At 33.1% G+C, this 10,431-nt stretch overlaps 1 pseudogene; it reads left to right on the plus strand.

The window, feature by feature from the left end:
- The first annotated feature begins 6,970 nt into the window (after nucleotides 1–6,970).
- On the plus strand, nucleotides 6,971–10,183 carry LOC123664447 (annotated as a pseudogene).
- The last annotated feature ends 248 nt before the right edge of the window (nucleotides 10,184–10,431 follow it).

The following is a 10,431-nucleotide window of genomic DNA, read 5'->3' on the forward strand; positions in this document are numbered from 1 at the left end:
TATTCGGGACCTGAAGCTCCTCTTGTAATAAGAAAAAGGTGCCAATAGCCAACAAGTGCTAATTTCCGAAATGGTTTGGATGCAAGTAAGAGCATCAGAGCCAGATATCCTATTTTATAAAACGAGTTTTAATTATATTGAATTTCAGAGCACAGACTTAAGAAGAGGTACAAGACGTTTACCAAGACCATGGCCTGAAGATGTATAACCCATAAGGTCAGGTAGAAAACCTGTAAATTCTAAAAAATATAAAGATTTGATGACTTCTCTACAATGGGTCCAAACAATTTTTCACGATTACTATAAAAAATTGCGGCATGGAGCAGAAATACCGGAATTCCCTGAAGAAGAAGATTGAAAAAAAAAATAGTTTAAGAAGGAAAGTGAATGTATACAGTTTTGAAATTAATAAATAAACATTAAGCTATAACAATTTTGATTCATTTTCACCTATCATAATATTCACTGCTATTGGATTAGTCTATTATATTAAAATCCTTACTAAATAATACAATACATGCATAAGCTATCTATCTGTCTGTCTGTTCCCTTTTAAAGCATAGATGCTAAACTTTTCATATAAAATTATATAGTTGTATGGAAATAGTTTGCATTACAAATATATAATGTAATTATGCAGACGAAGCCACTGCTGAAAGTATAATTCTTAATAAATAATGGACTTAACACAGTAATTTTATTAATATAGGTAAGTAATATATTTTCGGAGAACAATGCGTTAAGTCCTTCTGTGAACGTTAGGCACATGCTAAAATATTTTTAACACTATGATATTAAAAAGTACTCCTTTAAGCATAAAAACCATGATAATAATCAATGTTTCCTAAAAACATTTAAAAATAAAATGTAAAATTCATATAAATTTTTCATAAACTGCCTCTCCTGTAAAGTTCGCCAATTGTGACTTGACACACATTACCTCTGAGGTACTGAAATATAAATAAAATTTATATGTGACCACATGACAAACATCAGCTTTAGATTAAATTGAAAAATATTAAAATAGGTACACACAGTATAAAGTTATTGCGGATTTTCAAGAGTTTCCCTCGATTTCTCTGGGATTTCATAATCAGATCCTGGTTTCCTTATCATGGTACTAAACTAAGGATATCTTCTTTCCAACAAAAAAAGAATTATCAAAATCGGTACACCCAGTAAAAAGTTATTGCGGATTTTCAAGAGTTTCCATCGATTTCTCTCAGATTCCATCATCAGATCCTGGTTTCCTTATCATGATACTAAACTAAAGATATCTCCTTTCCAACAAAAAAAGAATTATCAAAATCGGTATATCCAGTAGAAAGTTATGCGGTATAATACAACGTAGGTCGACGGAAAAGGCGTCAAGTAAAAATGCATTATTAGATATAACTCAAAAAGTAGTTGTTAGATCTCAAATAAATTTAAATGGGACCAATTGACATACACCACCTTTCGATTAAAAAAAAATTTGTCGAAATCGGTCGACACGGTCAAAAGTTCTGATGTAACATACATAAAAAAAATACAGTCGAATTGAGAACCTCCTCCTTTTTTGGAAGTCGGTTAAAAATGAATATTATGATTTTTATAACAAATGTTAGTAAAGTGAAATAAATTACAGTTAAAAAAAACTAAAAACCACGCTTTTATAGCTAATCGAACTAATAAGTAGAAAATAATTTTTAATTACAAAGAGTTTATATTAGATACAGTAGTAGAAGATCGAACAATCAATTAATTAATTACTTCAAAATAAAATTATAATAAGATTTAAGTTATTAAGAGAATAATTCAATTCAGAGTATAAAACGTGGGGTGCATTTTACTATATTATTTTAGAGGAGAAGTCTGGTCTCTTCGCCGAGGCCAGCCTGACGCTGGAGGGATCCTGTTACCTGCAGATCCGCGACCCTCCAATTAAAGCGGCTGAAGGCTCCCGCAGGATTTTGGTCGGTATTGCACCCCTAAATCCTGAAGCCGATAAACGGTCTAGGAATGCCTACCCGGGCATCCTGGATATCACCCGTAAATGGGTTCCCCTGCGATACCAAAAAAAGTGGCTAGCTATAGTCGGGCCAAGCCTAGGCCAAGCTTGGCCCCGTGGTACTTTCCTCTATGGGTAATTAATAATGCGCATTTTCTTGATTATTTTTTCGTCTACCTACGTTGTGTTACTGATCCACGTAATTGAAGTCGTTCTGTTTTGTTTGCAAGCACACACAATTATTTTTTTGGCTGCTTGAGAGTCATCGAGCGTCGATGATCTTTACATCCATCATCAAAATGCGTGCATTGGTGGTTGCAAGGTCCAGTCGTCCAGGACCACGCTGAGCAAGTGAGTCATCGCAGGACTAAACCGGTTTCGCTGTTGCCAGGCACTAGCTTGTGTTAGTTATTCAACCTAGAATTATAGGAATGGTTCCTGCCAGTTAACCTCGCCATTAAGCCTCGATATTTATCGGCAGGAAGCACTGCAGGTAGATGAGGTTGGCTGTTGAAACGAGAATAGAATACCTACGCTACCTTACTCTCCAAATTACCCCCCTGTTTATTTTATACTTTATTAATTTTTGTTGTATCAAAATATTAAGTGGCAAATAATTTGTTGTTGTAGTGTATGCGCAACCCGACTACTCACTCGCTCATCGATCGTGTCCGCGGGTAGACGTGCTCGGTGTTCCGCATATATTATTATCGTGTAATTAATATAGAAAACTGTGTTTTATTGCTACAAGTAGACACGAGACATTACAGTTGTCATGCGGATGGATCTCTTACATATGAATATTAAAGATAAAAATTTAATAAAAATAATAAAGTTATGATTATTTCGTTGGCCTTCATTATGAATTAATGATGAGACGGTTTTTAATGTTAGAGGAAATGAAAAATTATATCGTTACGTCAATCGGTATTCGGATTCACTATCTAAATATTTAATAAAAAGTTATGTATAATATAAAGGTTGTTTGTATCAGCATTGTTTGATACAAACATAATAATAAAATGTTATGCATAACTATAATTCTTTCAGGTCAAAGATATTTATTCTCATAAGAATTAACAATTCACTTATATGAGAAATACATTAGAAAGAATACATTTTTAAATATCTACAAGTTTACAATAATTCTAGCCGAGCGTGTCGGTAATAAACAAAGTTCATTATACAATATCGTCACAAAATCCAAAAAGTGGGTAGAAACGCATTACATCAATGGTAAGACCGGTCACTATGTATTAAGAAAAAAAAGCAACAAAAACAGCAAGCGACGAAACACAAACAAATACATAGATCTTCAAATGTTAAACTAGATGCGGCCAGGCGAAATATATATTTACTCGTATGTGTGTGATTTTAAAATTATATAATTAAGGTTTTTATTAGAGATGCCACGAATAGTAATTTGGCCGAATACCGAATACCGAAATTTCGGCGAGGCTCTTGGCCGAAGCGCCGAACATTCGGCAGCCGAATATTCGGCCACACTTAGTACTTTTCACGGGCGACAAGACACAACTCGTCACCGTACGAAACTTGCATCGCTGAAGTAATACGTACTTCGCGGTCGTGTTACAACCTGCTTTATTTGTTGGTCGTTGGTGCATCGTACGTACTGTATTCTACGATATAACATTTAATGTGATTGGTTACCATAAGAAATATCACCGTTGATTCGAGTAAAGTTAAATGGATCCATTTGTAAGAAATTGCCTATTTGGAACTTTTATGAAATTTATAGTGAAAACAATAAACTGGCAGTTTGTTTGTTATGTTTGTTTCTTACCACTGGTAGATTTTAAATATTAATTTGTTAGTTCTTTTTTGGTTAAATAAATATCTTTGTGAGTAATATTTTGACTATTTTTCATAATTTATTTGGTAATCCTTACTGTATTTTATCATAAATAAGGAAGTAAATCTGTTTATCACGATTTCACGCCCAAACTGCTGAACCGATTTAAATGAAATTTGGTACACAGATTACTCTAGAGCCTTAGAAAGGACATGGGCTATAATTTACGCGAAGTCGCGGAAAAACAGTTAGTAGGAAATAAAAAAAATGCTATTCGGTATTCGGCCAAATGGTTAACTATATTCGGCCGAATACCGAATAGCGAAAAAAAGAGGCCGAATAGCCGAATACCGAATAATTGCCGAATATTCGTGGCATCTCTAGTTTTTATTTATTAATTACTTTATTTTTTATTGAGATTACTACTTTGATTTAAAGTGAGGGTCTTTTAAACATATACATATATAAATAATATTAACTTGACGTTTTTTTTTTTTTGCAGACTAAGAATTTTATTTTGATATTTTGTAGGTATATTTTTTTTAATGTATAAATTTGTAGTTTTTTTTTATTGTTTTGCAACCTATTTCTTAATTATTATTATTTATTTATTTATTTCATTTACGTTATTACTTCCACTCATTATTTTAGGTGATAATTTTTGTTTGTAGTTGTGATAATTGTTTTTATTATATTTTTAAATTTTGTAAATAATTTTTAAGCAATCTTTTAAACTTCAGGATGCTTTTAGCTTCTTTAATAACTGTGGGCATTTTATTATATATTTGTACACTTTCATATGTAATGTAAACTATAATTCTTTTACATTAAATTTTAATAATTTTTAATTTTGTCTACATATTTTTATTTTACATTTTTTGTATTTTATCAGTAAAAACTTATAAATTTAAATAGTATAATATAAAAGTGAAATTATACCATTAGTATAAGTGTAAAATTAGATTTTATCATAAACATGTACTACATATAGTAATTTTCATACACTTATACACCTATATTGTTTTGCCCATAGTCACCACGCTGCCTGGGCGGGTGATGACCGCAGGGCTGGCTTTGTCGCACCAAAGACACTACTGCCCGTCTTTGGCCTGTGTATTTTAAAGTCAGCAGTTGGCTGGTTATCCTGTCATCGGTTAGTTTTTAAGTTCCAAGGTGGTAATGTAACAGTGTTATCCCTATATACATTATGCCTACTCAGAAATAATGACTATGCCAGGGCTGTGATCAAATTATGTTCTGTGTCTTTGTGATTTTTAAAATTTAGATTAGCCCTACTAGGGAAGTACCTCAACCTTACAGAAGATCACAGTATTACTGTGTTCCTGTGGAGAGTGAGGTGTCTAGCCAGTGGTCCTGTGGAGAGTCAGAAGTATATATACAGGTGTCATAGGATACAGTAACAGGTTAGCAGTGATATGCCTACCGTACGCTTTTTTGTCAGCGTAGTGGTAAAAATAAAATGAAAATATGAAAAGTTTACAAATTAAAATCTAAGCATACACTACTTTACGTAACATATTATCAAATAGTCGAAGGTAAATTATTTTGCTCCTCAATTTTTCTCATTAACAGTAGTTATCAATAGTTTTAAAAATTTGTGGTATATAAAAGATAAATAGTAAACGAAGCCGTGAGTACAGCAAAAATAATTGTGTTTGCTCGCAAACGAAATAATTGTGTTTGCTCGCAAACGAAAAAAAAACCGACTTCAATTACATCGACAAGTAATACAACGTAGATCGACGATAAAATAGTCAAGCAACTACGCGTTATCAAAGATTACTCAAAAAGTACTTATCAGATCTCGATAAAATTTATATGTGACCACATGATAAACACCAGCTTTCGAAAAAATTAAAAATTATCAATATCGGTACACCCAGTAAAAAGTTATTACGGATTTTCCAGAGTTTCCCTCGATTTCTCTAGGATCCCATCATCAGATCCTGGTTTCCTTATCACGGTACCAAACTAGGGATATTCCCTTTCCAACAAAAAAAGAATTATCAAAATTGGTACATGCAGTAGAAAGTTATGCGGTATAATACAACGTAGGTCGACGAAAAAAGCGTCAAGTAAAAACGCATTATTAGATATAACTCGAAAAGTAGTTGTTAGACCTCAAATAAATTTAAATGGGACCAATTGGCACACACCACCTTTCGATTAAAACAAAATTTGTCGAAATCGGTCCACACGGTCAAAAGTTCTGATGTAACATACATAAAAAAAAAAAAAATACAGTCGAATTGAGAACCTCCTCCGTTTTTGGAAGTCGGTTAAAAACACCGACTTCAATTACATCGAAGAGTATACAACGTAGATCGACGAAAAAATAGTCACGTAACTACGCGTTATCAAAGATTACTCAAAAAGTAGTTATCAGATCTTGATAAAATTTATATGTGACCACATGATAAACATCAGCTTTCGATTAAATTAAAAATTATCAAAATCGGTACACCCAGTAAAAAGTTATTGCGGATTTTTGAGAGTTTCCCTCGATTTCTCTGGGATCTCATCATCAGATCCTGGTTTCCTTATCATGGTACTAAACTAGGGATATCTCCTTTCCAACAAAAAAAGAATTATCAAAATCGGTACATCCAGTAGAAAGTTATGCGGTATAATACAACGTAGGTCGACGAAAAAAGCGTCAAGTAAAAACGAATTATTAGATATAACTTGAAAAGTAGTTGTTAGATCTCAAATAAATTTAAATGGGACCAATTGGCACACACCACCTTTCGATAAAAAAAAAAAATTGTCGAAATCGGTCCACCCGGTCAAAAGTTCTGATGTAGCATACATAAAAAAAGAGAAAATACAGTCGAATTGAGAACCTCCTCCTTTTTTGGAAGTCGGTTAAAAAATAAATATATTACACATAGAGTAATGATTTTATCCTAGTATAGAATAGTATAAAAATCAAGCGATCAAAAACTAAAATCAAAATACATCGTTTGTTCATGGTTATTTAAAATTCGCGAGAAACAAAAACGCAATGACCTTGAGTTTGGTATTTTAAATAGCTCTCGGAATAAATACAACAAGGATAATATAGATGCAAATTTCTTAGATAATATGTATAAAATGCATACACAAATTCGAAAGAAGATCAGTCCTCATTTGTACCGTGTAAGACAATGAAGAACTTGTTATTTTACATTGTTTTGTTTAATTTTCATTATTACGACGTTAGAGCAGCAAGAATATTAGCAGTATACCCATTACCATCGATTAGTCACCAAGTGGTGTTTCGACCTCTGACCGATGAGCTGGTGAGACGGGGTCATGAGGTGACAGTCGTCACCACCGACCCCAAGTACCCGTCCGGAAAAGCACCTAAGAATCTGACAGAAATAGATATCCACGATCTATCTTATGGAATTTGGAGAGACACATTATTAAAAAAATCATTTAATAGCATTCAAAATATACGTGACCAAATGAGCGTAGTTTTTCGAACTAGTGATGCAGTATTTTTTTCAGTGCTAAAAACAAAAGAGGTACAAGATATAATATATAAAAGACACGGAGAATATGATTTAATATTGGTTGAAGCCTGTATTAGACCAACAATGGTATTTTCACATTATTTCAAAGTACCTATCATCCAGGTCAGTTCAATGGCTTTACAGAAGTATCATTTAACAGCTGTTGGTGCTAATACACATCCCCTTTTATATCCTACACAATTACAACAAAGAGTGCACAATCTTACGACATGGGAGAAACTCCAGCAATTATATAGTTATTGGCGAATAGAAAATTTAATAGATGAAATTGAGGAAGAAGACACTAAAATATTAAGATCGATTCTGGGTTCAGACATACCACGTATGAATGACTTGTCTAAGAATGTGCATATGGTGCTTGTAAATGTACATCCTATTTGGGTGGGAAATCAACCAGTGCCACCAAACGTTGTGTATATGGGTGGAGTGCACGTGCCACCACTTAAGCCACTTCCACAGGTGCTGTCTTATTTTTATAGTAGTAAAATGTATAAAACAGTGATTACGCTTTAATATCAATAACAAAATAAAATTTGAAAATGGTATGTATGTTAGTACGTCTAAATAATTAATACATCCTAACTCGAAACCAAAATTATTGCATTCGATACCAATTCTCAAGTTCTCAATCTCTAATCGTCTAAGTATTTATTTCTAACTTAAATAAAGATCTAATTGTATCTTATCATTTATAATAAAATTTAGAGTATTTTGAAAAATTTAAGTTAATACAATCAAAACCAGTAAATATTACAATACAACGATAGTAAAATATACGATCTAAATATAATTTTTTTTTTAACTGTGACATTCGACTTTGTTTATGTTAATTAAAACTTCATATTCGAATGTAATGAATGCTGCGCGTTGGCGCAGCGGTCACAGCTATGGATTGTACCTGTTGCGCTGGCGGTTGCGGGCTCGATCCCCGCACATGACAAATATTTGTATTGACCATACAGGTGTTTGCCGTGGTCTGGGTGTTTGTGCCGTCCCTGTGGGTCTCCCCACCGTGCCTCGGAGAGCACGTTAAGCCGTCGGTTCCGGTAGTTATCAGGTGTAGAGGCTGATAGCGATCGTTACTCATAGTAGGAAATATATCCGCCAACCCGCATTGGAGCAGCGTGGTAGTTTAAGCTCTGATCCTTGCCCTACATGGGGAAAGAGGCCTATGGCAGTACCCCGGCCAGTAGTGGGATATTACAGGCTGAAGCGAATGCTGCCCATTGAGATCGGTTGTTTTAAGTTTATTGTAAATTCAGTTAACACCATTTTCATTAATTTATTTTTAAAACAAAATAAAATTGGAATAATATTCCATATATAGATTTCCGTCCTTTCTACAATTGAAATTAAATTTTAGAATTCTTAGCAGTTTATTTCAGTTCGTTACTTTTCTGACTGGTTTTATGCAATATTATTTTTATAATTTTTATCATTAGATAATAAATAAAACTTCATTTACTTCGGCAGGACCTAAAATCGTATTTAGATTCTTCCAAAAATGGTGTAATATACTTTAGTTTTGGAACAAACGAAGATAAATATGTTTATAAAAGTGTTCTCTCAACTTCCATACGATGTTCTATGGAAGTGGGACAAGGACGAGCTACCTGGAAAATCTGAAAATATTAAAATATTAAAGTGGTTTCCACAGTCAGATCTACTCAGTAAGTATAAAAAAAATGTGAAAGTAAAAACGTATAAAACTTTCCTTACAATTTCTGATATAACGATGTTTCTTAGTTTGATTATTCATAGTCATTTTTATATCTCAATCGTGTAGTCGGTGAAAATTAAAGGTGAAATTTTAAAAAACTTAATATTTTTAATTATTAACTTTTCAGGACATCCAAACATAAAGTTATTTTTAACACAAGGTGGTCTACAATCATCGGAAGAAGCTATAAATGCGGGAGTCCCTCTCATCGGTATTCCGATGTTAGGAGACCAATGGTTCAATGCTGAGAAGTATGTCCATCACCAAATAGGAATGAAACTAGATATGATAACACTAAATGAAATTGAATTTCAGCAAGCTATTGAGAAAGTCATCAATGATAAAAGGTTTGGTTTTATGTTATACAAAAAATATTCAAGTATATTTATGCACACTAGAAACTAAAAAGCAAACTAATTTGTAAATGTTAATCCATTTCAAATAAGAGAATCTGTAATATGAATTATGTATATGACATGATGCGTCACATGCCTAGACGCGTGAGAGTATTATGCTTCTATAAAAGGGCTTAAAGCTAACCCCTTGCTTGCCAGCAATCATGTTGACTTGTTTGTCACAATGGTCCCCGACCGAGTGCGTAGTGTTGCTCTTTTACCTTTCCAAAACCTTCACTTTTACAGCCTACCGGGCTAATATATTGTAAAAGTATTTGGTATCAAATTATGAACTTATTTATTTATTATTATTAATAAATAATTATCTATCTCAACATTTTTTTCACAACCAGGTCATTGAAAAACATAAACAACGTTAGAGACAGAGTTTTAAATTGTTTTAAATTGTAATGGTTACAGCTACAGAGATAATATAAAGCGGTTGCGCAGTATCATGTCCGACCAGCCTCAGTCCCCGTTGGAGCGCGCGGTCTGGTGGGTGGAGCACACGCTGCGACACGGCGGCGCCACGCACATGAGAGCCGCCGGCGCTCACTTGTCGTGGGCGGAATACTTCGAACTAGATTTACTTCTGACTGTACTGTTGTCATCACTTTTTGTTTTAATAATTATTTCGATCTCTGTGTCTAAGCTATGGAATGTAATAAGAGAATATCATAAAATTCTCGATAAAAAGAAATTTGTTTAAATTAAATCGAGGATTAGTAGAAAATGCGAAATATTAAAAAATTATTTGTATTCCAAATTTCGTCTAAATCGTTCGAAAAAATTTCAATTACAGGCGTTATACTTCTGAGCGTCTCGATTATAACAAAGTAAGCTACTGAAAATTGTACAACAATAACTTAATAAAGATTGATTTTTAAATATATTTCTTTTTCCATCTATATAACAAAATTCTGTACGGTCGCTATCGAAGTATTTATTTACTAAAAGTTATTTATAGAAGAGAA

This window comes from Melitaea cinxia, chromosome 22, assembly GCF_905220565.1.
Source record: "Melitaea cinxia chromosome 22, ilMelCinx1.1, whole genome shotgun sequence".
NCBI classification, from domain to species: Eukaryota; Metazoa; Arthropoda; class Insecta; order Lepidoptera; family Nymphalidae; genus Melitaea; species Melitaea cinxia.